Below are 26899 nucleotides of genomic sequence, written 5' to 3' on the forward strand. Positions count from 1 at the left end.
GTTGTTCTGATTGGCTGGTTTGTTAGGAGTGTCGTGTATCTGGAATGGGCGATCGAGTATGCGGTCCAGGCTGGATGGGCCCGAATTGTTCCTTTTGAACGTCTTCTTCGGCTGGCCGGACTTGGAGCCACTGAATCCGGCATTGACCGCCGTATCGTCGGTATTGTCACCGTTGTTTCGACGCTTGTGTCTGTTGCGTCGGGGCTTGCCGTTGCTATTTTTGGCTTCCGCAGTGCCAGGTTCACTTGCACTGTTATTGCTACAGGCTAGCTAGCTATCTTCGCCCACGCAAAAGCGAGTCATAAGTGCCTTAAGGGCTGCCATGGTCTTCGACTTCTCTTGGCCGAGGTGTCGGGCGAGCCATTTGTCCCGGATGCTGTGTTTGAAGGCCGCCAAGGCTTCGGCATCTGGATAGTCGATGATCTGGTTCATTTTAGTTAAGAACCTAGTCCAGAGTTTCCTGGCCGACTCTCTGGGCTTTTGAAGTATGTGACTTAAGTCATCGGCATTCGGAGGTCGAACATATGTACCTTGGAAGTTGTCCAGGAAGGCTTCTTCCAAGTCCTCCCAGCTGCCAATGGAATTTTCGGGCAGGCTATTCAGCCAGTGCCGGGCTGGCCCTCTGAGTTTTAGGGGGAGGTATTTAATGGCATGAAGGTCATCGCCTCGGGCCATATGCATATGGAGAATGAAGTCTTCAATCCATACTGCGGGGTCTGTGGTTCCATCGTATGATTCGATATTCACAGGTTTGAACCCTTCTGGGAATTCATGTTCCATGACTTCATCAGTGAAGCAGAGAGGGTGTGCGGTGCCTCTATATCGGGCCAGTTCGTGACATAGTTTGGATGGAGTCTGTCTGCAGCTTTCGGCTTGGATGTAATTGTACTTTCCATGTTCGGCTTGATAGCCATCGTCGTGCATTGAGGCACGCCCCCATGATCTGTAGATCAATCTGGCCGGACCTGTTTTATTCTTCAGGCCTTGTCGGAGATCATACGTGTATCCCTGAGCAGTTTTGTCTCTGCCTTTACGGCGAGGTAAGGTGAGCTGGTGTTCAGCTTGTGTTGCCGCTTTGTCCCGGCCACGTGGCGATCGGTCAGCCGCATTGTGCGCTGATGGCATGGCCTCCAGCGCCTCGTCATCGAATTGAGGTAGTAATTTGCGCTCCGGGTAACTTTTGAGTGGTCGTTTGAGGCCGTATTCCTCGGCTTCCAGGACGTTAGTCCATGTGTCATTGAGCAGGTCTTGATGAGCCTGAAGCTGTTGCTGCTTCTTTTTCAGGCTCCTTGTAGTGGCTATTAGCTGGCGCTTGAAGCGCTCCTGCTCGAGAGGTTCCTCGGGCATGATGAAATCCTCAGTGCCGAGGCTCGCCACATCCTCGGAGAGCGGAAGATAATTACTGTCCTCCGAGTCTTCGTGCGTGGCCTGTTTACCAGGGCTAACTTGCCCATCTTCCTGTTCATCCTGTTCAGAAGTTGGCTGAACGGGGTCTTCATTGTCTTCGGCACCGTCTGGAGTGTTATCTTCTCATGTGCCGGTGTTGCTGTCTTTGCTGCGGCGTGACTGAGAGCGACGCCGCTGACGCAGGCGCTTTGGTTGTATCTAGGGAGGTTTATCCTCAACCGGATCTTCCTTGTCATTGCCGCTATTCTCTTTTGGTGCATCCACCATGTATACATCATTCGAGGAAGTGGCCGTCTAGCGTCCGGTAAATGGCGGGTTTTGGGCCTCTTCTTCTCCGGCATCGTCGTCCATACCGTCGATGTCGTCGGAGCCATAATCGAGCATGTCAGTTAGGTCTTCGACAGTGGCTATTAAGTGGGCGAGGGGTGGGAAGCGAAATTCTCCGTCATCGGCCTCCAGTTCAAACCGGATATAGTTCGGTTGTGAGTCCCCCTCTAGGGAGAGTGTTTTTAATGAGTTTAGCACGTCGCCTAAAGGTGAGTGCCAGAAGATGTCCATGGAGCTGAATTCAACGATCGACGCCCGATCAAGCTCGTCGTGCGTGGATGTACGTGCCTCGGAACCTCTAGCCGGAAACGTGTCCGAGATTCTGGCAACACAAATCTCACTTGATGTTAGGTCTGTGTGCGGCTCCAATGCCGCTGTGTCTGCGACCTCCATGGCGGGGCTGAGCCTCCCGTCCTCGGATGGCGTGATATGCTCCGGATCTAGAGCCGGAGCGGTTGTAGGTTCCATCTCCTGGGTGTAGTTCGATGACAGATTTAAGCCATGTTCATTGTGGTGATAGGGAGCGGCTACTGCCGTGGTCTCGAATCCATCGAAGATCAAGTCTCCACGGATGTCCACGACATAGTTCAAGCTGCCAAATCTAACCTGATGGCCAGGGGCGTAGCTATCGATCTGCTCTAGATGGCCAAGTGAGTTGGCTTGCAGTGTGAAGCCGCCGAACGCGAAGATCTGTCCGGGGAGGAAGGTTTCTCCCTAGACAATATTGTTGTGGATGATCGATGGGGCCATCGAACCTCTTGGTGATGGCACAATGGAACTCTCAATGAAAGCACTAATGTCGGTGTCAAAACCGGTGGATCTCGGGTAGGGGGTCCCGAACTATGCGTCTGAGGTTGATGGTAACAGGAAACAGGGAACACGATGTTTAGCCAGGTTCGGGCCCTCTCGATGGAGGTAAAACCCTACGTTCTGCTAGATTAATATTGATGAGTATGGGGGTTACAAGAGTTGATCTACCATGAGATCTTAATGGCTAAAACCCTAGAATTCTAGCCTATCTGATTATGATTGTCTCTACAGACTAAACCCTCCAGTTTATATAGACACCGAAGGGGACTAGGGTTATACAAAGTCGGTTACATAGAAAGGAAATAGTATATCCGGCCGCCTGGCTTGCCGTCCATGCAAAGAAGAGTCCTATCCAGACATGGGGGAAACTCTTCCATCTTGTATCTTCATGGCCCAATAGTCTGGCCCATGTCCAACAGACCGGACGCCCGAGGACCCCTTAGTCCAGGACTCCCTCAGTGGGAAGGACCCCCCTATCACCCACACTCACTTGGCGACGGTTCCAAATGCCATCGCGGAAAGGGGTTAAAAACCATTTGTATAGCATGTCGTCGTACCAGTGAAATGTGGCACGGTTCCGAGCAAGCCAAATGGCCCAACATATTGCTGCCAAGCCAACAGTATACAACTTATCAAAACGAGGTAAAAATGCATATACCCAAGTGTAGTACTGCCAAACAGAGTTGGGGCAACACTCAGTCCCTAGTAGAGAACCAACAATTCTCCACACCACCTCTAGATACTGGGCATAGGAACAAGAGATGCTGAGTTGTTTCTAGTTGATTACAGAATGAACAACAAGGATTTCCCGGCCACTGCCTTTTTTATGTTTTCTCTAGTAAGAATAGCATTCTGAAAAATTTGCCACATAAATATTTGGATTTTAAGAGGTACATTGGCATTCCAAATCCATTTGAAGCCCGATCCAGCTAGATCTCTCTCCAACCATCTATACATTGATTTTGTAGTATATTTCTTAGACCTATGAAGCTTCCGGTACACCTAATCAGGGAGCTCACTTTGTCTTACAGTTAAAATATCATTCTTCATGTCTTCCCACAGGTTCATCATCTCAGGAGACAATCTTCTTCTAAAGGAAGAAACCTGATTCAAAGCCCCAATTTTGTCTACAGTATGGTTTTGTTCAACACATATTTCAAACAGTACATGAAATTTGTCTTTAAAGGGCATCCTACCTTCCAATTCATCTATCCAAAGTCTAGCCACATCCCCACTATTGAGTTTGATCCCTCTACTTGCCATATAATATTATTTAACTTTTAGTAGAGATTTCCAACATGGAGAATCGCTAACTTTTTGCTTTACCATAGCAACTGTAGTTTTTTTCAAATATTTTGCTTTAACAATATCTTGCCAAAGACCCTTATTTTTATCAATTTTCCACCACCACTTCACCAACATACTAATATTTTATTTTCTCAAGTCTTTCACCCCAAGGCCCCCTTTCTTTTTAGATCTGCAGACATGGCTCCACTTCACCATATGATACCCTCTTTTTTCCTTTACTGTGCCAGAAAAATTTCCTTCTGGGTTTATCCCACTTTTCCAAATTGGTTTCATTCATCAGGAACTTAGACATGTAAAAGGTTGGGACATGAGAAAGTACAGAATTTACTTTGATGAGCCTTCCTCCTATAGAAAGCACTTTACTAATCCAAGCCTCACATTGGTCAACATACTTATCATCCACAAACACCCAATCACTACACTTTAGACCAGCGTAATTAACAAACATCCCTAGATATTTGATAGGGAAAGAGCCTATCTAGCAGTTAAATATCTCAGCGTACAACCGCATAGTTTCATCGTCAGCACATACTGAAAAAATCTCATTTTTCAAATAGTTGATTTTCAGGCCAGACATAACTTCAAAAAGGTACATGAGCATTTTGATATTAAGAGCATTCCAAGGATTATCTTCAAATCATAATACTATATCATATGCATACTGTGGAATAGCTACCACATTGGGGATCAAGTCAGCCGCTAGTCCTTTAAATAGGCCGTTATGTTGGGCTTTAAGCACCATTTTGGTCAAGCAATCCGCAACAAGATTAAACAAAAAAGGATAAAAGGGTCCCCCTGACGTACCCCTTTCGAGCTTTGGAAGTAGGGCGCAATGTCATCTTTAAGTTTTACACTAACCGTGCCCCCTACCAGAATTTTTCTAACCCATTCAATCCATTGCGGATGAAATTCTCTCATTTTGTGGCAATCCAACAGGAATTCCAAGTTTACCTTGTCGTATGCCTTCTCAAAATATAGTTTGAGGACAATCCCAGTTTTTTCTAGCATATGTATGGTGAAGAATTTCATGCATTATCAAAATATAGTTTGAGGACAATCCCAGTTTTTTTCTAGCATATGTATGGTGAAGAATTTCATGCAGAGACATAATCCCATCCATGATATCCTGCTTTTTGATAAAAGCATTTTGATGTCTACTGAACAGGATATCAACAAAAGGTTCCAGTCTAATAGTAAGCACCTTAGTGATCAGTTTATAAATGCATCGAAGTAAGTATATCAAACAAAATTGTTGTATCTTATTGGCACCAACAGTCTTGGGAAGAAGGGTAACAATCCCATAATTCAAAGGAATTTTGGAGGATTCTAATCATTAGGAATTTTTCCTATCTTGGTTGTTTGATTCGTAGGATTGTAAACCATAGGAATTTTTTTCATATGATTCATTTGCACTAGATTTCATAGGAAACATCCCATCCACTCAAACCTCTTTGAAAGAATTCTATGTTTTTTCTATGCACAATCAAACACTTGTACAATCCTGTAGGATTCAAGACGACATTCCACTATAATCCCATATTTTTCCTATTCCTGCGTTCTTAGCTTTTTTATAAAAACTAACTAATTTTGAATGAGATGAACTATAAGAATTAAACGAAGGGCTACATCAGGCATATATGACTCAGAGCTTACATGCTATAGTGTGGTATTTATTCATAATTTGGTTGCAAAATCTGATGCGTGCAATGCACGTGTACCTTACTAGTACTTCGAGTATGTGCAAAACACGTAAATTAGAATACCAATGGCACGCTACACAGTGTCTCTCTTACAGTTCATGAAGCCACGTGGCACATGTGTAGGTGTTGTCGCGACCTCCTTGCGTGGATTGATCACATTGACGTGCTGCTGGTTCCAGAAGAATGTACTTGTCCTCCCTGAGCCATACTGGCGGTACAAGCACGAAGCGAAGATGTGCACGCACGCCATGCATGCACTCATTCCTCGCACGCACACGCGGGTACACGGGCGGACGCAATTTTGTACCAAGATCCACCCCATGTGATAATTTGACGCGTGTAAAGTCGTTCACTTCATTGATAGTCAATTAATACAGCGCATGCAAATTGAGTGGACATGAGGGCGGAAGAAAGACATTATTACTCCACTGCGCGCATGCGAGTAGTTAAATCGTGGGTTGCTAGTAGTACTTCCATTGGCCTCCTTCGTATTTTGTGCCAATTTTTGACAGTAACATAATATTTACGCATTTGAGCAGTGTAGTACTTGAAATTTATGTTCCGCTAAACTCATCGGGAGCCGTTTCGGGCCTCGAAACCAAAACCATCAATTAATCTTTACCTTGTTCCCATCACATTCGAAAGCCTGCTCACACCTACTAGTAGTACGTACCAAACCTGAACGTGTTCCCACTATGCAGGTATTAGTACTAGTGCTAGTACTTAGGTTATAAAAAGGGGAACTACCTAACCGAAAATCACTCTACCTTTCCTCCTCATAAGTGCTTCTTCTTCGTCCGTCGTTGCCATGGCCAGTGAGCAGAGCTCTAGGTTGAGAACTACTCGTAACAAGGGAGCAGCAACCAAGGCTGCGGAAAAAAAGAGAGGGCTCGCCGCCACGCAGAGACCTCAAAAGATCTCTCACGGGCAGGCGATGGCTCCCAGGAGCGCCCTAGCCGCGGAGGCGAACATGCCGAGCCGGCGGAGCTGGAGTCGTTATCCCTCGACGACATGCCCGATCAGCTCAATAAGCAGAAGGAGTTCATCCAAGGCTTGATGGAGTTGCTGAAGGAGAGCCTCGACGACATGCCCGCTGAGCTCAATCAGCAGGGGAGTTGACCGCCGGCTTGGTGATGCTGCTGAAGAAGAGCATTGCCTCGGAGAAGAAGGCGACCGGCGAAATCCTGCGACTTAGGGAGGACAATGCGAAGCTCTTCCATGAGATCGACCTATTGAAGGAGAAGAACGCCGGCTGGAAGAAGCTGCATGATAATAGTAGTTCCTCGATGAAGATGCTGCAGGCCCTCATCATGGAACAGAAGGTAGAGTTGGCGAAGCTCCGCATCGAGCACTCGGCTGCTGTCAAGGTACGTAATATGGCCGTGGAACAGATGATGAAGGCTCGCGTCGAGAAATGCCGCGTCATGGACACAATGATGAAGATGGCGGAGGAGACGCGCAAGGAGATGGAGGTCGTGGAGGCAATGAAGAAGCAGTTACGACTCCGCGGCGAATTAGATCATTTGGGGTGATAATCTTCCTTCTTCTTTTGCTCCTGTGTTTCATCTTTTGCTTCGGGTGTTTCACCGCACGTGTCACGTTCTCTGCGAGGCATGAATAGAACAATGTTTTTTTTGAGGGAATGAATAGAACAATGCTAACTATGAGATGACTAGCAAATTAGATCATTTTTATCGCCATATGGCACTGGGCTGCCGTGTTTCGTGCTCATCCGTCGCAGTACTACTCCAGTGGAAAACTTGAGTATACCGCACGGTTCTTTGCTCCTCCTCGATCAGGTCGTCGGCGCATTTATACGAGCAGTCAAATCACAAGGCCCCTCCTTCCAGCAGTAATGAGCCGTCAAATCACAAAGGCCCTCGCCTCTCGTGAAACAGACCAAGCTAGACTGCCCCGCCCTCTAGCCTTTTTAAAAATGTATACTTTTGTACAGCAGTAGTATCGATGGATTGCGCCATGGAGCAAAACTTGAAATTAAAAAAGGTGGTACATATAGAGAGCGCTCGTCGCCAAATTATGCATATAGTACTATTAAAAAGGCTAGTCACAATAATGGTGTCCAGCACAACCCACCCCTCAAATAAAACTAAGAGGGTGCTTGGATACGTTTTAGTCCCATGACTAAAAGTAGTGGGACTAAAACATGCTAGCCTCACCCATGCTTGGATCCAAATACTAAAAAGGCTGAAATCAAGTTAATGAGCATTTATTATCCTCCAAACCCTCCAATCCAGAACTCGCCTGTGTTAAAGGAGAGGAGTTAAATGAGTAGAGAGATGACTAATCCACATTTTAGTAGGGGTACCCCTGACTAAAAAAATTTAGTCTCAATACTAGTTTTAGCCCCTCTTTAGTCAGGGGTGCTTGGAACTTTAGCCTCTTAAAGAGACTATTTTTAGTCAGACTAAAATAAGTCCCTTGGATCCAAGCACCCTCTAAGCATCCTGGAATCCTTTGACAAAACTAAGCACCCTGAAATTCTTTGACAACTAAACTGCTGGCTATATGATGTTGGCCATATATATTGTACGTATATAATGTGAAGAAATGAGTGGTAGTACTATACCAACTAAAAGATGAAATGTAAGAAATACTAGTATGTACGTACTGAAGAGTTAAAGTAACGAGAAGAAACATACCATAGTTCTGCTGGGGGCTCAGCACAACACACCCCTCAAATTAAATTAAGCACACCTGAAATTAAACTTTGCAACTATTCCGGTAGACACTGCATTAGAACCACCATGAGCAATGACACTGCCACCTTACTCGGAGTCCTTGTCCACGTCCTCGACTTCGTCCTTGTCCCTCTTCCTCTTGGTCGATACTTCTTTGCTTGAACCGCACACTTGGCTGTTGCTCTTCATCCAACCCTTGTAGAATTGAAGCAAAGGTAGCCATCCATTGCAGTGTAGTGGATGTGGTCTATATCTAGTACATTCCGCTGCCATGCATGATGATGAAACGTGTAATGAGGTTTCTCTAGTTTACCGTACGAAGGATGAACCATGGCTCCTGCCAGGGTCAGCATTGAAGGCTGACGAGAGGACACCAGCCAATTCTTCTGGAGGTCGAAGGTGTTGCCTACAACGAGGCCTATCCGATGCAGGACTTCTTTGTCGTTACCAAAGTCTACAGTAATGAATTTGACTAGGTTGCTCTCGAGGAAGTCCTTAAAATCCTGGCACTCAACGTCGGCATGGCATATGTGGTAGACCAAGCATAAGTCATGCACGCAAACCTGGATCACGGCGGGCTTCTTCCTCTCTTCGTCCATTAGATCCTTCTCTCGTCCCAGGACTGTGGTGTACTCAACATCTAGCCCAGCGACCCACTCATCATCTGAGTCTTCGAACATGCGTCTGAAGCGAGAAAGGCATCCTTTCACCGTCGCGGAAGAACGGGTGTAGATGACGTCGAACTCATCACCGGTGATGGTTCTAACCTTGTACTCACCGCCGATCGTGGAGATTTGGGACACCATGGATTTGGGAGGAGGGTTAGGATTAGTAGAACTTCCGTAATGTGAATGGATGGGACGACTAGGAGTGAACCGCCGTAGTATTGAAGGACGTGCGGGGATGAGAAGGAGCGAGCTGCCAGCGTGAGAGCGGCAGGGTAGTGGCTTTCCATTCTCCCATGATACGGGCTTCCGAGAGCCCTTGGATCTGAGATCGAACGGTTGCATGGTGTGATTCTAGACCTATGGGTGAATATCCTATCCTGGAGGGTTATTCTGCAAATTTTTAGCAACTTAGCATGCGACCGTTTGATCTCAGATCCAAGGGCTGCCAGCAGCCTGTATCAGGGTCGCGCCTACCACGACCGTCGCGTCGCTCGTGCAGTCGCGCCCTTGGAGATTTAACACGGTGCGTTAGGCTATCTGATGTTGGCATGTCATACATAGTCATCACTTAGTCACTCATACTACAACAAGGTTGGCTATAAGTGTATTTTTTTACTCCTCTCTATCTCTTTCTTCGTACTCAAGGAAGAAACGGTGCTAAGCGCGTGTATTTATTGCATTTGCCAAGGAGTGACCTCTTCCAATGAAATGGTGTTGCTAAGTTTGCTTCATTTAATTAGCTATAGACTCAAAATTGTCTTTTCACCTAGGTACACGCGCTTAGCACCGTTTCTTCCTTGGGTCACCAAACTAGTCTCTCTCTTCTTGATTAACTTGCCACATCAGACTTTATGCTTATGTGGCAAGCTTAAGCACCTGTAGGAGAAAGTAAAAGTAAGTACAATAGTGCGCTTTACATGGCATTTTTGCATATGTGGAGGAAAGAGAGGCAAGGAAAAAGTGGAGAAGTGGGCTCTCATGCAAGAGCCAGCCTCTACTACATGGTGGAGCATTGGGAGAGGCACCTGTATGGAGGTGGTCAGGAATCTGGGAGACTCACACCGGTCGTAGCGCCGCAGTTAAAATGATAATGGCAAGTCAAATCACGGGGCCCCACCTGTCCAGCAGTAACTCGCTGTCAAATCACACAGCCCTACGTTTGCAGCAGCCTACTCCCTCGTCTTCTCGCGTCTTTGTCGAACCGACTAGGCGGAACTGCCCCGCCGCCTACCGCGCAGGAAAAGCCCCGCCCTCGACTTTTAAATAGTATACAGTATACTAATTTTGTATCCATGGATTGCGCCCGCACCATGGAGCAAAGCGTCTAGAAAACGGAGGAGAGACAGTGGTCTTGCAATAGAGAAGAGGGAGACGCGAGATGGTGGTTTTGGAATGGAGATGATGGAGAGGAGAGGAGGTGGTTTTGCAATGGAGAAGAGGGAGAGGAGCGTGCAGTAGCGATTTAGGATTGGACGAGAGGGCCGGCGCGCTCTGACTGGATCAAAATCAAAATCAATTTACCCTTCAATTAAGAAAGCGACCCCACATTAACTAGTCTCCCTTTTATTCTGGGTCATAATTGACCATGATTTTCGCACATAAAATATATGTTATACGTTGTATACAAGGCCACTATCAAAATTACAATTTGCAACTATACAAGGCCACTAACATTAATCGAGGCAAAATTGATGGTGTTTGCCTCATACTAGCACCCGAGGACATTAATATCCCTTGTGTGCATGCGGGAGTGAGAAGGTTAGCTTGCATTCCCAACATTAATCAACCAATGAGGAGTAAGAGGGTTGGCTTGTTGTGCTTGGGAGAGAAAAACCACATTAATTAACACGACAATCAAGGTGAAAAGCTAGCTTGCAACATTGACTTAAACATAGCATTGATTTTTACCTTGGTACCTGTAATATGAGTTTGTGGCCTTGTATACAAAAATGGAGGGAGTATAATTTGAAAGTACATTCAGACATGAACCAAACGATACAATTTTTGGTGACATGCATTCACATTTTGCTTGTCAAATACAGTACGTGGTCAAACTTTGACCCAAAATACGCGAAACAACAAAAAAATACTTCCAAGACCAGCGCCGCTCTTCCGCTCTTCTCCTCTTAAACCACCGCCGCTCCTCTCCTGTTCCAATCTAAATGCAGCGCCGCTCCTCTCCTCTTCCATTTCAAAACCACCGCCCCTCCTCTCCTGTTCCAGTCCAAAACCAGCGTCGCTCCTCTCCTGTTCTAATCCAAAACCAGCGCTACTCCTCTCCTCTTCCATTCAAAAACCACCGCCGGCGAGTGAAGGTGCTGTGGAGAAGTAGATCTATGGAGGAGTACAACCGATACATGAGGATCGCAGACGGCGACCTTGTGAAGCTAGCTAGGATGTTGGAGATACAGTCTTGGTTTGACAACAAGGACCAACTAGCGGCGACGGTGACATCCATGGCCAAATATCTGCAACAGAGCGAAAAGGCAGCGATACTCCCGGAGGGAGTCGCGCCGGGGTACATAGAGCTGCTCCTCTGGGCCATGGAGCAAATAGATTCACCGAATCCGATCATGAGGGAGCGATGGTGGGAGTATCGATCCCAGATGGAGCATCCTCCAGAGATTGAAGGATCGAGCATCTACAGGGTGCCGTTTGTGAGGGTGTCCTGCCAGAGCGAGCCGGTGGAGTCTTCGTCGACCGAACCCAACTGCAAGAGGAGAAAAGCAGTTGGCCCGACGTAGCTTCCCCGCCATCGTCTCCCTCGCTGTTCACATCGTCTCATGAGGCGGCTGTCTGCCGCCGAGGAATAGGAGGGGGCTGCCCCCTAGCCCAATAGTCAGGAAGGTTGTGAATTGCCAGGAGGAGCTTAGGGTTGTCAGTATTTGTAGGTTGTGAATTGTGTTTTGTGTTGTGTATTTTGAGAGTACTTTCAGATATGAATATCTTTTGAATTTCAGATTTGCAGTATTGGGCATATGAAGTATTTTATGAATTCTAGATATCTATTTTTAGCACTTAAAAAATGTAGTTTCATAGGAGTATAAAAGTGCAGACAATGTGATTCTCAGAGAAGAAACTGCAAGTTTCAGTTTCGGATAAGAAACTGCAAGTTCAGTTTCAGATAAGGAACTGCAACTTTTAGAGGCAGAGCATTTATATTAAAACGGCCTTTTCAAACAGGGTTAACATCATGTTGGAAGTTTTATTCATGGTCGAAAATGGAACTACCAGCCAGTTAACATCATGCTGATCAACATTCATGCATAGCACATCTTCATATGATGCACAGTCAACATGCCCACACAATGTCGAGTGTGCGAAACACAGAGAAAACGAGGGACGAAGTTTTGGCAAGTGTTGGACGTGGTTTTGGGCTGCACCGTCTAGGCTTTCATTTTTAACATGTGCAGGCCACGTCCTCGGATGGGAGGTCCATAGGCCTGTTTGTATTTTCTTAGGGCCGTCATGTATCGACCGGCCTATAGACCTCCCATCCGAGGTTTTATTTTTGGCAGCCCAATTTATGTATTTTTTTGAAGAAAACGCAGAGGTCTGTTCTATTTTTCTATATAAGAATAGGAACGCCAGGTCCAACTTATGTTTCCCTTCTAACTATATTATATATATTTAAATTATTTTATATGTTGACTTTTTAGTTCACATAATTGGCAAATGGATGACCGCTCTCGCGATCCCCTTCACCCCCGCCACCACCTCCACCCTCGCCGCCGCCCCCGCCACTACCTCCACCCTCGCTGCCGCCATAGATCTCGCCGCCACCCCCCGCCTCCTGACTCCGGGCGCGCCTGCCCCCCTCAGCAAGTCCGCTCGCGTGCCCCATGGAGTCGCCGGCCATATCCACGGGGGAATGGCTGGAAGACAGGCAGATGTACAAGATGCATCTCCCACATGTCTACAAAGCCGTCCCGCGGATGCTCCAGCCGCTCGACTCCGTCACGCCGGCGGTGCTGCGGGAGGCTCGAGGGAGGAGATGGAGGGAGCAGGCGATGCGGATCCGCGACGACACTCTCTCCTGGACCCAGTGCACGCGCGAGTGGAGGGAAGCAGAGCAGGAAGCTGCGAGGGAGGAAGACAAGGAGGGACCGAATCCGTTCTCTCACTCGCGCAGGTATGCTCGGATGCTCAAGGATCATGTGGATTGGGAGCTGCTGAATCTAGCCCTGCGGATCTACTTCGAAGGAGATTTCTCGGAGAAGCATAGGATGCCCCACCCCAGTGAGCCGCCGATTGCGTTCGTTCGATGGGCGAAAGGAGAAGTGAATTCAGGAGATCCACGCCGTGCTGCGAGATGGGAATGCTTGACTGGACTCCTGCCCACCAGCACGCCACCGGAGCCGGAGCAGGTGGATCCCCTACCTTACCTCTCACCCAAACCTGCAAAAGATTGAAATTAGGCTTGCAATCTGCTTCAACTGAGTTGTCTGGTGGTTATTTCTGCTTCCCGAGAGACAACATCTGGCTAGAGGATGAGAAGGAACCAGGAACTCCGATGAATTTCCCCTATCATAATGGAGGAGCGCTGGTTGGGCAGTGGTACGGCCCACCTCCGCCCCAAATGGGGGCACAATCTTGGCAGGCTCCTGTAATTTCCCAAGATCAATCTGCTGGTGGTTCTGACTCTCAGATCAGTGGGAAATCTCAAGGCAAGAATCAGCAAAAGAAGAGATAGGACATCTAGAAAACTGCTCCTGCCCCTGCTTCGGGCCTTATGGCATACTCTGAGGTGATCTGCTACAACTGTGGGGAACCAGGGCATCATTTGGATAAATGTGTCAAGCCCAAGAGTTGTTTTATCTGCAAAATGGTTACCCATAAAGTTGAGAATTGCCCTGTCAGAAGGAAAACCCACAGTTCTGCTAGATATGTTGGAAGTGCTGCTCCAGGATTATGTCCACCATTGACAGAATTTTCTGTGACACATAATTAGATAGTTTTTCCCTTTTCTAGTTGTAGAGCTTTGCCCATATGTGGTAGTGACCACACTCCTTTGCTATGGGACTCTGGTCTTAACCAAACTCCAAAGAGCAATAGTTTTAAATTTGAAAAGTGGTGGTTGCTTAGAGAAGATTTTACTGAGCTAGTCAGGAAAATCTGGAATGGGCCTACTGGGAGCTACTGCCCCCTAGAAAATTGGCAGATCAAAATCAGGAGATTTAGAAGAACTACCAAAGGGTGGAACTCCAATGAGGAAGCTAATCTTAGAAGATACAAAAGGCTTCTCCTCCTTGAGTTTGATTCTCTAGATATTAAGGCAGAAACCACTGACCTCTTTGAGGCTAAGACTAATAGATTAAACTTTGTCCATGGAGAGCTCAAGAAAATTTGGCTTCAAGAATAAATCAAAGCCAAACAAAGGTCTAGAGATAGGAACATTAAGGAGGGTGATAGAAATACTGCTTACTTCCATGCAGTAGCTAACCAGAGGAGGAGGAAAACCCTCATTCACTCCCTTGATGGCCCTAATGGCCCTGTTACTGAGGTAAATGAGATGCTGAAAGTGGCTAGTGACTTCTACAAAGACCTGTTTAAGAAAGAAAACCCTTCTGGGTTCTCTTTACAATTTTGTTTTCTTTGCTTCTAAAAAAGTCTCTCCTGCTGAAAATGAGCTGCTAGAAGCCCCTTTTTCAGAGACAGATGTGAAGGAAGCCATTTTTAGCTCTTATCCTGATGGGGCTCCTGGTCCTGATGGGATTCCCTTCTTGTTTTACCAGCATTTTTGGGACTTGGTGAAAAATGATCTCTTAGATCTTTTCCAAGCCTTTCATAGAGGAGAGTTGGATCCAACAACTTACTCATGGGGGTCTGTTGGGGTCAAGTTAAATAACTGTGAAAGTGATTTTTTCCTTGTTGGTAAAGGCCTTAGGCAAGGTGACCCCATCTCCCCGCTTTTGTTTAATTTAGTAGTGGACGTTCTTACTAAAATGCTGAGCAAAGCTGCTGATCATAGTCTGATTCTAGGGCTCTGTCCTGTGGTCTGCCCTGGTGGCATCATCTGCCTTCAATATGCAGATGATACCATCCTTTTCTTAGACAATGACTCCACACATGCTAGCAATCTGAAAACTGTTCTAACCTGGTTTGAACAAGTCTCAGGCATGAGAATCAACTACTCTAAAAGTGAACTCATCACTATCAACATGGATGATCATCAGTTAGCTGACTTCCTCTCTATTCTAGTCTGTAATAAAGGTAACTTCCCCATTAAGTACCTAGGTATCCCTCTCCACTATGATAAACTAAGGAGAGAGGATATCCAACCCCTTCTGGATAAAATTATTAAAAGGATTGTTGGGTGGAGGGGCAAACTTCTCTCTTACAGAGGTAGATTGATCCTCATACAAGCTTGTTTGGCTAGCATTCCAGTGTATCTCCTCTCCTTCTTCAAGTTCCCTAAATGGGCAGTGAACCTCATCAATTCTCAGATGTCTCATTGCTTGTGGAATGATTTTGAGGGAAATAGGAAGCTACACCTTGCTAATTGGGCCCTAGTCTCTATGAAAAAAGATTTTGGAGGCCTAGGCATACCTAACCTCCAAGAAATTAACATATGTCTTCTAGGGTCTTGGATTAAAAGATTCTATGAGGAAGACCTGAAACCCTGGAAGCTTCTTATTGCCCATAAATACCTAGGAAATAAACCTAATATTTTTGTCCCTTCCTCCAACCCTAAGACCTCTAGATTCTGGAAAGGATTAAAATCTATTATGCATGCTGTGAAATTTGGCTACACATGGAACATAGGGGATGGGAGCAGAACCAGGTTCTGGGAAGATACTTGGTTTGGCACATCCCCCTAGCAGTCCAATTTTGGCCTATTTACTCTGTCTGCAATGAGCTTAACAAAAGTGTCAATGAAGTTTGGGACAGTCAATGCCTAAAACTCTCTTTTAGAAGGAACTTTAGTGATAGTCTCATGGAACAATGGTTCCAGTTGGAGGAAATTGCCAAAAGCATTACCTTTACTGCCGAGCCGGATGCCCTGATTTGGCAGCTGGACAATAAGGGGAAGTATTCCTCCAGCTCCCTCTATCATGTTATCAACTTTAGAGGGGTTCAACCCGTGTTTATCCCTGCTTTCTAGAAATTGAGAGTTCCCCCTAAAATTCATGTATTTCTGTGGCTTCTCTCCAAAAACAAATTGATGACTAGGGATAACCTTAGGAAGAGACACATCATCAAACCCCTTGATTGTGTTTATTGTTTGGAACAAGAGTCTTGTTCTCACCTATTTTTTGAATGTATAGTTGCTAAACATCTCTGGGCCCACATTGAGGAATATTTCTCTAGTCAGATTGGCTCATCCTTCGAATCTGTTGCCAGATTCTGGATTGCTACCAAAAAGTGCTTAGTTTTGAACACTGTTAGCTTAGCTGTCCTTTGGTGCCTCTGGAAATATAGAAATGCTATGATTTTCAGTAACACCTCCTGGATTTCCATTCCGCAGGTCTTGAGGTTGATCAGGAACATGGTGAGGAACTGGGCGATTCTCTCCTCCGGATCGGACAAGGACAAGTTGATGAGCTTCGTGGAAACCCTAACAAGATCCCTCCAGAAACCGTTGGCGATCACTTGTGGCTGAACAAGGCTCGACCTGCTCTGGGGCTAGACCCGTGGGCTCGTCTCAAGATCTCTGATGAAGATGATGGGCACCTGGCGCCGAAAAAGAGGGACATCCACCATGCTACGCCTTCCAGCCCGGTGTCTCCGCTTGCTTACTGGTCGCCGCAGGCTGACACGGCCCCTCGGCTGAAGACCATGAAGGCTTCGCTGGACCCTCCTTGTGTCATTTGAGTGCTCTATCCACTCTGCCTTTGGCACCGCTCGGGTGATTTGTGTTATTCAGAGAACTTGTTCATCCACCCCCCTAGTTTGTAGCTTTTCTACCTTTGCTTTCGAACTGCTCTTTGAGCTGCTGTATCAGAATATGTTGTGGTTTCGTTCTCAACAATGGAACCGGGGAGATGCTCCCTGTTTTTCTAAAAAAAAATTATATGTTATTATATAAAGCTTGGTAAGACTGTAAATTTAAGGATGAATGTAATAATATCACTTATTATTTAAATATATTTATAACAAAATGCTCAGCCCCTTTTTATTTTTTGATAACATTGCTGGCCCAACCCAACATTATAATTAGAATCAGCCCAGCAAAATCGTGTATTTCGAGAAAGTGCAAATGGGCTGTAATTTTTTAGGAAATAAAATAAACGGGCCGCATGGACGCTACATTATTTGTTCACCCAGCCCAGCTAATGGTTGTAATTCAAAAAAAAGATCAAATTGACTGTAAATTCTACTGCGCAAAAAAAGACTGTAAATTCTAAAAAAGTGGGTTGAATACATGCCACATTTTTGGAGGCTGAAATGTGGGCCAATAGGTCGAAGCCAATGCAAGTCGTTGTTAATTTAGTCAACAAATGATTCTGACATGTTAGCCGTTAGATTTACATCCAATGACCGACATCCATCTTCAATCTCTCGTCTTCTTCCTCCAGCGCCGTCGGGACCACCTCCCGCCTCCTGCTGCTAGCAGCTCTGCTTAGCACGCTTCGCTATGAAGCGCTACTCCACCGTTGGCCAGGCCATCCCTCCACCCCTCCACACCTCCTGTTCTTCTCCATCGACTGCCGAACCACACCGCACTAGAACCAGTTAACCCTTGTACACCTCTCTGTCTACGACTCTACTCCCGCGTCTTCCCATCTCCGGCTCGTTGCTGTCCGGGGCCTCGCCGTCATCCACCACCTTGGATGCGCTCCGCGCGGCATGGTCAACATGGTCAATGAACGACACCATCGGAAATAGACTGTACGTGGAGAGGCTGACAGCTGGGTCCATGGCCGCACACAAGGAAATGCCTCCTTATTACGCGCAAAATAATGATTCCTCCACCTGACATCTGGGACCCATCGGAAAGGCCTCTGTATTTCACGAAATAAAGTGCCCCCCCGCTGACATGTCGGACCCACCAGCTATCTTCGCACGCAAGGAAGTGCCTCCTTATTACGCACAAAAAAATGAATATCCCCCCTGCTAGCTGGAACCCAGCATAGTGGGAGGCTGACTTGTGGGCCTACCAAGTTGACGGGGACGGAGGGCTTTGTCAACTTAGTCAATATGAACAATTCTAGCTCCTGTTACCGTACGATGTTCATCCAACGGCCATAGTGCTTCTTCAACCTCTGGTCTTCTTGCTCCAGCTGCCCAAACCAGCGCCGGTCGTGCCGCATGCTCCTGCCTCCCGTGGCCGGCTGTGATTCCACGGAGGCCTCACCGCCCCTACTACTCCCACCGCTGGCCAGGCCATCCCTCTACTCACCCACACCCCCTGCTATTCTGCAGCGACAACAGCCTCACACCGCAGCCGAACCAGTGAACCCTCATACTCCTCTTCGCGTGGGCATCCACTGTGTTGGAAATATGCCCTAGAGGCAATAATAAATTAGTTATTATTATATTATATTTCATTGTTCATGATAATCGTTTATTATCCATGCTAGAATTGTATTGATAGGAAACTTAGATACATGTGTGGATACATAGACAACACCATGTCCCTAGTAAGCCTCTAGTTGACTAGCTCATTGATCAATAGATGGTTACAGTTTCCTGACCATGGACATTGGATGTCGTTGATAACGGGATCACATCATTAGGAGAATGATGTGATGGACAAGACGCAATCCTAAGCCTAGCACAAAGATCGTGTAGTTCGTATGCTAAAGCTTTTCTAATGTCAAGTATCATTTCCTTAGACCATGAGATTGTGCAACTCCCGGATACCGTAGGAATGCTTTGGGTGTACCAAACGTCACAACATAACTGGGTGACTATAAAGGTTCACTATAGGTATCTCCGAAAGTGTCTGTTGGGTTGGCACGAATCGAGACTGGGATTTGTCACTCCGTGTAAACGGAGAGGTATCTCTGGGCCCACTCGGTAGGACATTATCATAATGTTCACAATGTGACCAAGGAGTTGATACGGGATGATGTGTTACAGAACGAGTAAAGAGACTTGCCGGTAACGAGATTGAACAAGGTATCAGGATACCGACGATCGAATCTCGGGCAAGTATCGTACCGATAGACAAAGGGAATTGTATACGGGATTGATTGAATCCTTGACATCGTGGTTCATCCGATGAGATCATCGTGGAGCATGTGGGAGCCAACATGGGTATCCAGATCCCGCTGTTGGTTATTGACTCGAGAGTTGTCTCGGTCATGTTTGCATGGTTCCTGAACCCGTAGGGTCTACACACTTAAGGTTCGATGATGGTAGGGTTATTAGGAAGACTTGTATGTGATTACCGAATGTTGTTAGGAGTCCCGGATGAGATCCCGGACATCACGAGGAGTTCCAGAATGGTCCGGAGGTAAAGATTTATATATAAGGAAAGTTGTTGTTCGGGTTCCGGGAAAAGTTCGGTTTTTTCCGGTATGGTACCGGGAAGCTTCCGAAAGGTTCCGGAGGATTCCGGAGGGGTCCTGAGGTCCGGAAAATGTTCCACCACGTCCAATACAGCAGCATGGGCTGTAGGGGGGCGTCCTAACCTTAATGGACCAAGGGCACCAGCCCCCCCAAGGCCCATGCGCATGGGAGAGGGGAAACCCTAAGGGGGAGGGCCTCCACTTGACTTGGGAGGCACTCCTCCCCCCCTTGGCCGCCGCCCCCAACCCTAGATGGGATCTAAGGGGGGCCGGCCCCCTCTCTCCCTACCTATAAATAGTCGAGGGGTGGGAGGGCGGCCACACCCTTGAACCTGGCGCAGCCCCTCCCCTCCAATACCTCTCCTCCTTCGCGTGAGCCTGGCGAAGCCCTGCCGGAGAACTGCCACTCCATCACCACCACGCCGTCGTGCTGCTGTTGGACTCTCTTCCTCAACCTCTCCCTCCTCATTGCTGGATCAAGGCGTGGGAGACGTCTCCGTTCCGTACGTGTGTTGAACGCGGAGGTGCCGTCCGTTCGGCGCTAGGATCATCGGTGATTTGGATCACGACGAGTACGACTCCATCAACCCCGTTCACTTGAACGCTTCCGCTTAGCGATCTACAAGGGTATGTAGATGCACTCTCCTTCCCCTCATTACTAGATTACTCCATAGATTGATCTTGGTGATGCGTAGAAAATTTTAAATTTCTGCTATGATCCACCAACAGTGGCATCATGAGCTAGGTCTATGCGTAGTTTCTATGCACGAGTAGAACACAAAGCAGTTGTGGGCGTCGATATTGTCAATTTACTTGCCGTTACTAGTCTTATCTTGATTCGGCGGCATCGTGGGATGAAGCGGCCCGGACCGACCTTACACGTACGCTTACGTGAGACTAGTTCCACCGACTGACATGCACTAGTTGCATAAGGTGGCTAGCGGGTGTCTGTCTCTCCCACTTTAGTCGGATCGGATTCGATGAAAAGGGTCCTTATGAAGGGTAAATAGAAATTGGCATATCACGTTGTGGTTTTCGCGTAGGTAAGAAACGTTCTTGCTAGAAACCTATAGCAGCCACGCAAAAACTTGCAACAACAATTAGAGGACGTCTAACTTGTTTTTGCAGCATATGCCTTGTGATGTGATATGGCCAAAAGGATGTGATGAATGATATATGTGATGTATGAGATTGATCATGTTCTTGTAATAGGAATCACGACTTGCATGTCGATGAGTATGACAACCGGCAGGAGCCATAGGAGTTGTCTTAATTTATTTATGACCTGTGTGTCAACATAAACATCATGTAATTACTTTACTTTATTACTAAAGCGTTAGCCATAGTAGTAGAAGTAATGGATGATGAGACAACTTCAAGAAGACACGATGATGGAGATCATGATGATGGAGATCATGGTGTCATGCCGGTGACAATGATGATCATGGAGCCCTGAAGATGGAGATCAAAAGGAGCAAAATGATATTGGCCATATCATGTCACTATTTGATTGCATGTGATGTTTATCATGTTTTACATCTTATTTGCTTAGAACGAAGGTAGCTTAAATAAGATGATCCCTCACTAAAATTTCAAGAAAAGTGTTCCCCCTAACTGTGCACCGTTGCGAAGGTTCATTGTTTCGAAGCACCACGTGATGATCGGGTGTGATAGATTCTAATGTTCGAATACAACGGGTGTTGACGAGCCTAGCATGTACAGACATGGCCTCGGGACACATGCGAAACACTTAGGTTGACTTGACGAGCCTAGCATGTACAGACATGGCCTCGGAACACGGAAGACCGAAAGGTCGAACATGAGTCGTATATAAGATACGATCAACATGAGATTTTCACCGTTGATGACTAGTCCGTCTCACGTGATGATCGGACACGGCCTAGTCGATTCGGATCATGTTTCACTTAGATGACTAGAGGGATGTCTATCTGAGTGGGAGTTCATTCAATTAATTTGATTAGATGAACTCAACTATCATGAACATAGTCTAAATTGTCTTCGCAAATATGTTGTAGGTAAATAGCTCACGTTGTAGCTCCCTGTTTCAATATGTCCCTAGAGAAAGATTAAGTTGAAAGATATTGTAAGCAATGATGCGGACTAGGTCCATAGTTCGAGGAGTGTCCTCACTGCTACACAAAAGGCTTACGTCTTTGATGCACCGCTCGATGTGCAAACCCCTACAACGTCGTCTGTGGATGTTGTGAACACTTGACAGACACGTCCTGATGACTACTTGATAGTTTAGTGCACCATACTTTACAGCTTAGAATCGGGATTCCAATGACGTTTTGAACGCCATAGAACATATGAGATGTTCCAAGAGCTGAAATTGGGATTTCAGGCTCATGCCCGTGTTTAGAGGTGTGAGACCTCTGACAAGTTCTTTTGCCAACAAGATGGAGGAGAATAGCTCAGCTAGTGAGCATGTGCTCAGAATGTCTGGGTGCTACAATCACTTAAATCAAGTGGGAGTTAAACTTCCAGATAAGATAGTGATTGATAGAGTTCTCTAGCCACTATCACTAAGCTACTAGATCTTCGTGATGAACTATGACATGCAAGGGATGGAGTTGATCCCAAAGCTGTTCGCGGTGCTTAAGACCGCAAAAGGTAGAAATCAAGAAGGAGCATCAAGTGTTGATGGTTTAACAAGACCACTGGTTTCAAGAAGGGCAAGGGCTAGAAGGGAAACTTCATGGATGGCAAACCAGTTGCCGCTCCAGTGAAGGAACCCAAGGTTGAACCCAAACCCAAGACTAAGTGCTTCTATTGTAAGGGGAACGGTCACTGGTAGCGGAATTACCCCAAATGCATGGTAGATAAGAAGGTTGGCAACTTCAACAAAGTATATATGTGTTATTAATGTGTACCTCACTAGTACTCCTGGTAGCACCTGGGTATTGGATACCGGTTCAGTTGCTATTATTGGTGACTTGAAGCAAAAGCTACGAACTAAAACGGAGACTGGCTAAGGGCAAGGGGACGATGTGTGTTGGAAGTGTTTCCAAAGTTGATGAGATCACCATCGCACACTCCATCTGCCTTCGGGATTAGTATTGAACCTAGATAAATGTTATCAGGTGTCTACGTTGAGCATGAATATGATTAGATCATGTTTATTGCAATACGGTTATTCATTTAAATTAGAGAATAATGGTTATTCTGTTTACATGAATAATACCTTTCATGGTCATGCACCCTATGTGAATGGTTCATTGAATCTCGGTCGTGGTAATACACATGTTCACGCCAAAAGATGTAGAGTTAATAATTATAGTACCACTTTCTTGTGGCACTGCCGCTTAGGTCATAATGGCGTAAGATGCATGAAGAAACTCCATGTCGATGGATGTTTGGAGTCACTTGATTTTGAATCACTTGACACATGCGAGCCATGCCTCATGGGCAGGATGACTAAGACCCCGTTTTCAGGTACAATGAAACGGGCAAGTGACTTGTTGGAACTCATGCATGTTGATGCGTGTGATCCAATGAGAATTGAAGCGTGCGGTGGATATCGCTATTTTCTCATCTTCACTGACGATTTGGGTAGATATAGGTATATCTACTTAATAAAGCACAAGTCTGAAACGTTTGAAAAGTTCAAGCGATTTCAGAGTGAAGTTAAGAATCATCATAACAATAAGATCATGTTCCTACGATCTGATCAAAAGGGGACTTTCTGAGTTATGAGTTTGGCAATCACTTAAGACATTGTGGAATTGTTTCACAGTTGAAGCCACCTGGAACACCACAAGGTAATGGTGTGTCCGGACGTCGTAATCGAACCCTATGAGATATGGTGCGATATATGATATCTCTTACCAATCTACCATTTTCATTTTGAGGTTATGCGTTAGAGACAACTGCATTCACTTTAGATAGGACACCATCTAAGTCCGTTGAGACGACGTCATATGAACATTGGTTTGGCAAGAAACCAAATTTGTCGTTTCTTAATGTTTGGGGATGCGATGCTTAGGGCTTCAGCCGGAGAAGCTCGAACCCAAAAGCGGACAAACACATCTTCATAGGATACCCAAGGGTGACAGTTGGGTATACCTTCTATATCAGATCCGAGGGCAAATTGTTTGTCGCTAAGAACGGGTCCTTTCTCAAGAAGGAGTTTCTCTCGAAAGAATTGAGTGGGAGGAAGATAGAACTTGATGAGGTTGTCGAACCTTTATTTCAACCAGAGAGTGATGCAACACAGAAAGATGTTTTCTGTGGAGCCTACATCTGTTGAATAGGAAGTTAATGATAGTGATCATGAAGCTTCAGATCAAGTTGCTATCGAACCTCATAGGTCGACAAGGATATGTACTACTCCTGAGTGGTACGGTAATTCTGTCTTAAATATCATGTTGTTGGACAACAATGAACCTACGAACTATGGAGAAGCAATGGTGGGCCCGTATTACGACAAATGGTTAGAAGCCATGAAATCCAAGACAGGATCCATGTATCAGAACAAAGTATGGACTTTGGTGGACTTGCCCGATGATCGGCAAGCCATTGAGATAAATGGATCTTTAAGAAGAAGACGGACGTGGGCGGTGTTGTTACTGTCTATGAAGCTCGACTTGTGGGAAAGAATCTTTTCACAAGTTCAAGGAGTTGACTACGATGAGAATTTCTCACCCGTAGCGATGCTTAAGTCCGTCGGAATCATGTTAGCATTAGCTGTATTTTTCGATTATGAAATCTTACAGATGGATGTCAAAACAAGTTTTCTTACCAAGTTTTCGTAAGAAAAGTTGTATGTGATACAATAAAAGGTTTTGTCGATCCTAAGGATGCTAAAAGGTATGCTGGCTCTAGCAATCCTTCTATGGACTAGAGCAAGCATCTCGGAATCGGAATATATGTTTTGATGGAGTGATCAAAGCTTTTAGGTTTATACAAGGTTTGCTAGAAACTTGTATTTACAAGAAAGTGAGTAGGAGCACTACAACATTTCTGATAAGTATATGTGGATGACATATTGTTGATCTGAAATAATGTAGAATCTCTGGAAAGCATAAACGGTTGTTTGAAGAGTGTTTTTCAAAGGAAGACCTGGATAAAGATGCTTACAAATTGGGCATCAAGATCTATAGAGATAGATCAAGACGCCCGATGATACTTTCAAAGAACGCACACCTTGACATGTTTTTGAAGAAGTTCAAAATAGATCAGTTGAAGAAGGGGTTCTTACCTGAGTTGTAAGGTGTGAAGTTGAGTAAGACTCAAAGCTTGACCACGGCAGAAAAAGAGACGAAGGTCGTCCCCTATGCTTTTGTCATAGGCTCTATACGGTATGCCATGCTGAGTACCGCACCTGATGTGTGCCTTGCCACATGTCTGGCATGAGGGTACCAAGGTGATCTAGGAGTGGATCACCAGATAGCAGTCAAAATTATCCTTAGAGGAATAAGGAAATGTTTCTCGGTTATGGAGGTGATAAAGAGTTCGACGTAAAGAGTTATGTCGATGCAAGCTTAACACCTATCCGGATAGCTCTGAGTAGATATATCGGATACGTATAATGGAGCAACAATTTGGAATAGCTCCAAGTGGAATGTGGTAGCAGCATCTACGATATGACATAAAGTTTTGCAAAATACATAGGGATCTGAATATGGCAAGACCCATTGACTACAACCTCTCTCACAAGCATAACATGATCAAACCCAGAACTCTTTGAGTGTTTATCACATAGTGATGTGAACTAGATCATTGAGTCTAGTAGACTCTTGGATGTTGGTCACATGGCGATGTGACATGTGAGTGTTAATCACATGACGATGTGAACTAGATTATTGACTCTAGTGCAAGTGGGAGACTGTTGGAAATATGACCTAGAGGCAATAATAAATTAGTTATTATTATATTATATTTCATTGTTCATGATAATCGTTTATTATCCATGCTAGAATTGTATTGATAGGAAACTCAGATACATGTGTGGATACATAGACAACACCATGTCCCTAGTAAGCCTCTAGTTGACTAGCTCGTTGATCAATAGATGGTTACGGTTTCCTGACCATGGACATTGGATGTCGTTGATAACGGGATCACATCATTAGGAGAATGATGTGATGGACAAGACCCAATCCAAAGCCTAGCACAAAGATCGTGTAGTTCGTATGCTAAAGCTTTTCTAATGTCAAGTATCATTTCCTTAGACCATGAGATTGTGCAACTCCCGGATACCGTAGGAATGCTTTGGGTGTACCAAACGTCACAACGTAACTGGGTGACTATAAAGGTTCACTATAGGTATCTCCGAAAGTGTCTGTTGGGTTGGCACGAATCGAGACTGGGATTTGTCACTCCGTGTAAACGGAGAGGTTTCTCTGGGCTGACTCGGTAGGACATTATCATAATGTGCACAATGTGACCAAGGAGTTGATCACTGGATGATGTGTTACGGAACGAGTAAAGAGACTTGCCGGTAACGAGATTGAACAAGGTATCGGGATACCGACGATCGAATCTCGGGCAAGTATCGTACCGATAGACAAAGGGAATTGTATATGGGATTGATTGAATCCTTGACATCGTGGTTCATCCGATGAGATCATCGTGGAGCATGTGGGAGCCAACATGGGTATCCAGATCCCGCTGTTGGTTATTGACCGGAGAGTTGTCTCGGTCATGTCTGCATGGTTCCCGAACCCGTAGGGTCTACACACTTAAGGTTCGATGACGCTAGGGTTATTAGGAAGACTTGTATGTGATTACCGAATGTTGTTCAGAGTCCCGGATGAGATCCCGGACATCACGAGGAGTTCCGGAATGGTCCGGAGGTAAAGATTTATATATGGAAAGTTGTTGTTCGGGTTCCGGGAAAAGTTCGGTTTTTTCCGGTATTGTACCGGGAAGCTTCCCGAAGGTTCCGGAGGATTCCGGAGGGGTCCGTAGGTCCGAAAAATGTTCCACCACGTCCAATACAGCAGCATGGGCTGTAGGGGGGCGCCCTAACCTTAATGGGCCAAGGGCACCAGCCCCCCCAAGGCCCATGCGCATGGGAGAGGGGAAACCCTAAGGGGGAGGGCCTCCACTTGACTTGGGAGGCACTCCTCCCCCCTTGGCCGCCACCCCCAACCCTAGATGGGATCTAAGGGGGGCCGGACCCCTCTCTCCCCACCTATAAATAGTGGAGGGGTGGGAGGGCGGCCACACCCTTGAACCTGGCGCAGCCCCTCCCCTCCAATACCTCTCCTCCTCCGCGTGAGCCTGGCGAAGCCCTGCCGGAGAACTGCCACTCCATCACCACCACGCCGTCGTGCTGCTGTTTGACTCTCTTCCTCAACCTCTCCCTCCTCCTTGCTAGATCAAGGCGTGGGAGACATCTCCGTTCCGTACGTGTGTTGAACGCGGAGGTGCCGTCTGTTCGGCGCTAGGATCATCGGAGATTTGGATCACGACGAGTACGACTCCATCAACCCCATTCACTTGAACGCTTCCGCTTAGCGATCTACAAGGGTATGTAGATGCACTCTCCTTCCCCT

This window comes from Triticum urartu, chromosome 2A, assembly GCF_056163025.1.
Source record: "Triticum urartu cultivar PI428250 chromosome 2A, HENAU_Tu73, whole genome shotgun sequence".
In the NCBI taxonomy this organism is placed as follows: Eukaryota; Viridiplantae; Streptophyta; class Magnoliopsida; order Poales; family Poaceae; genus Triticum; species Triticum urartu.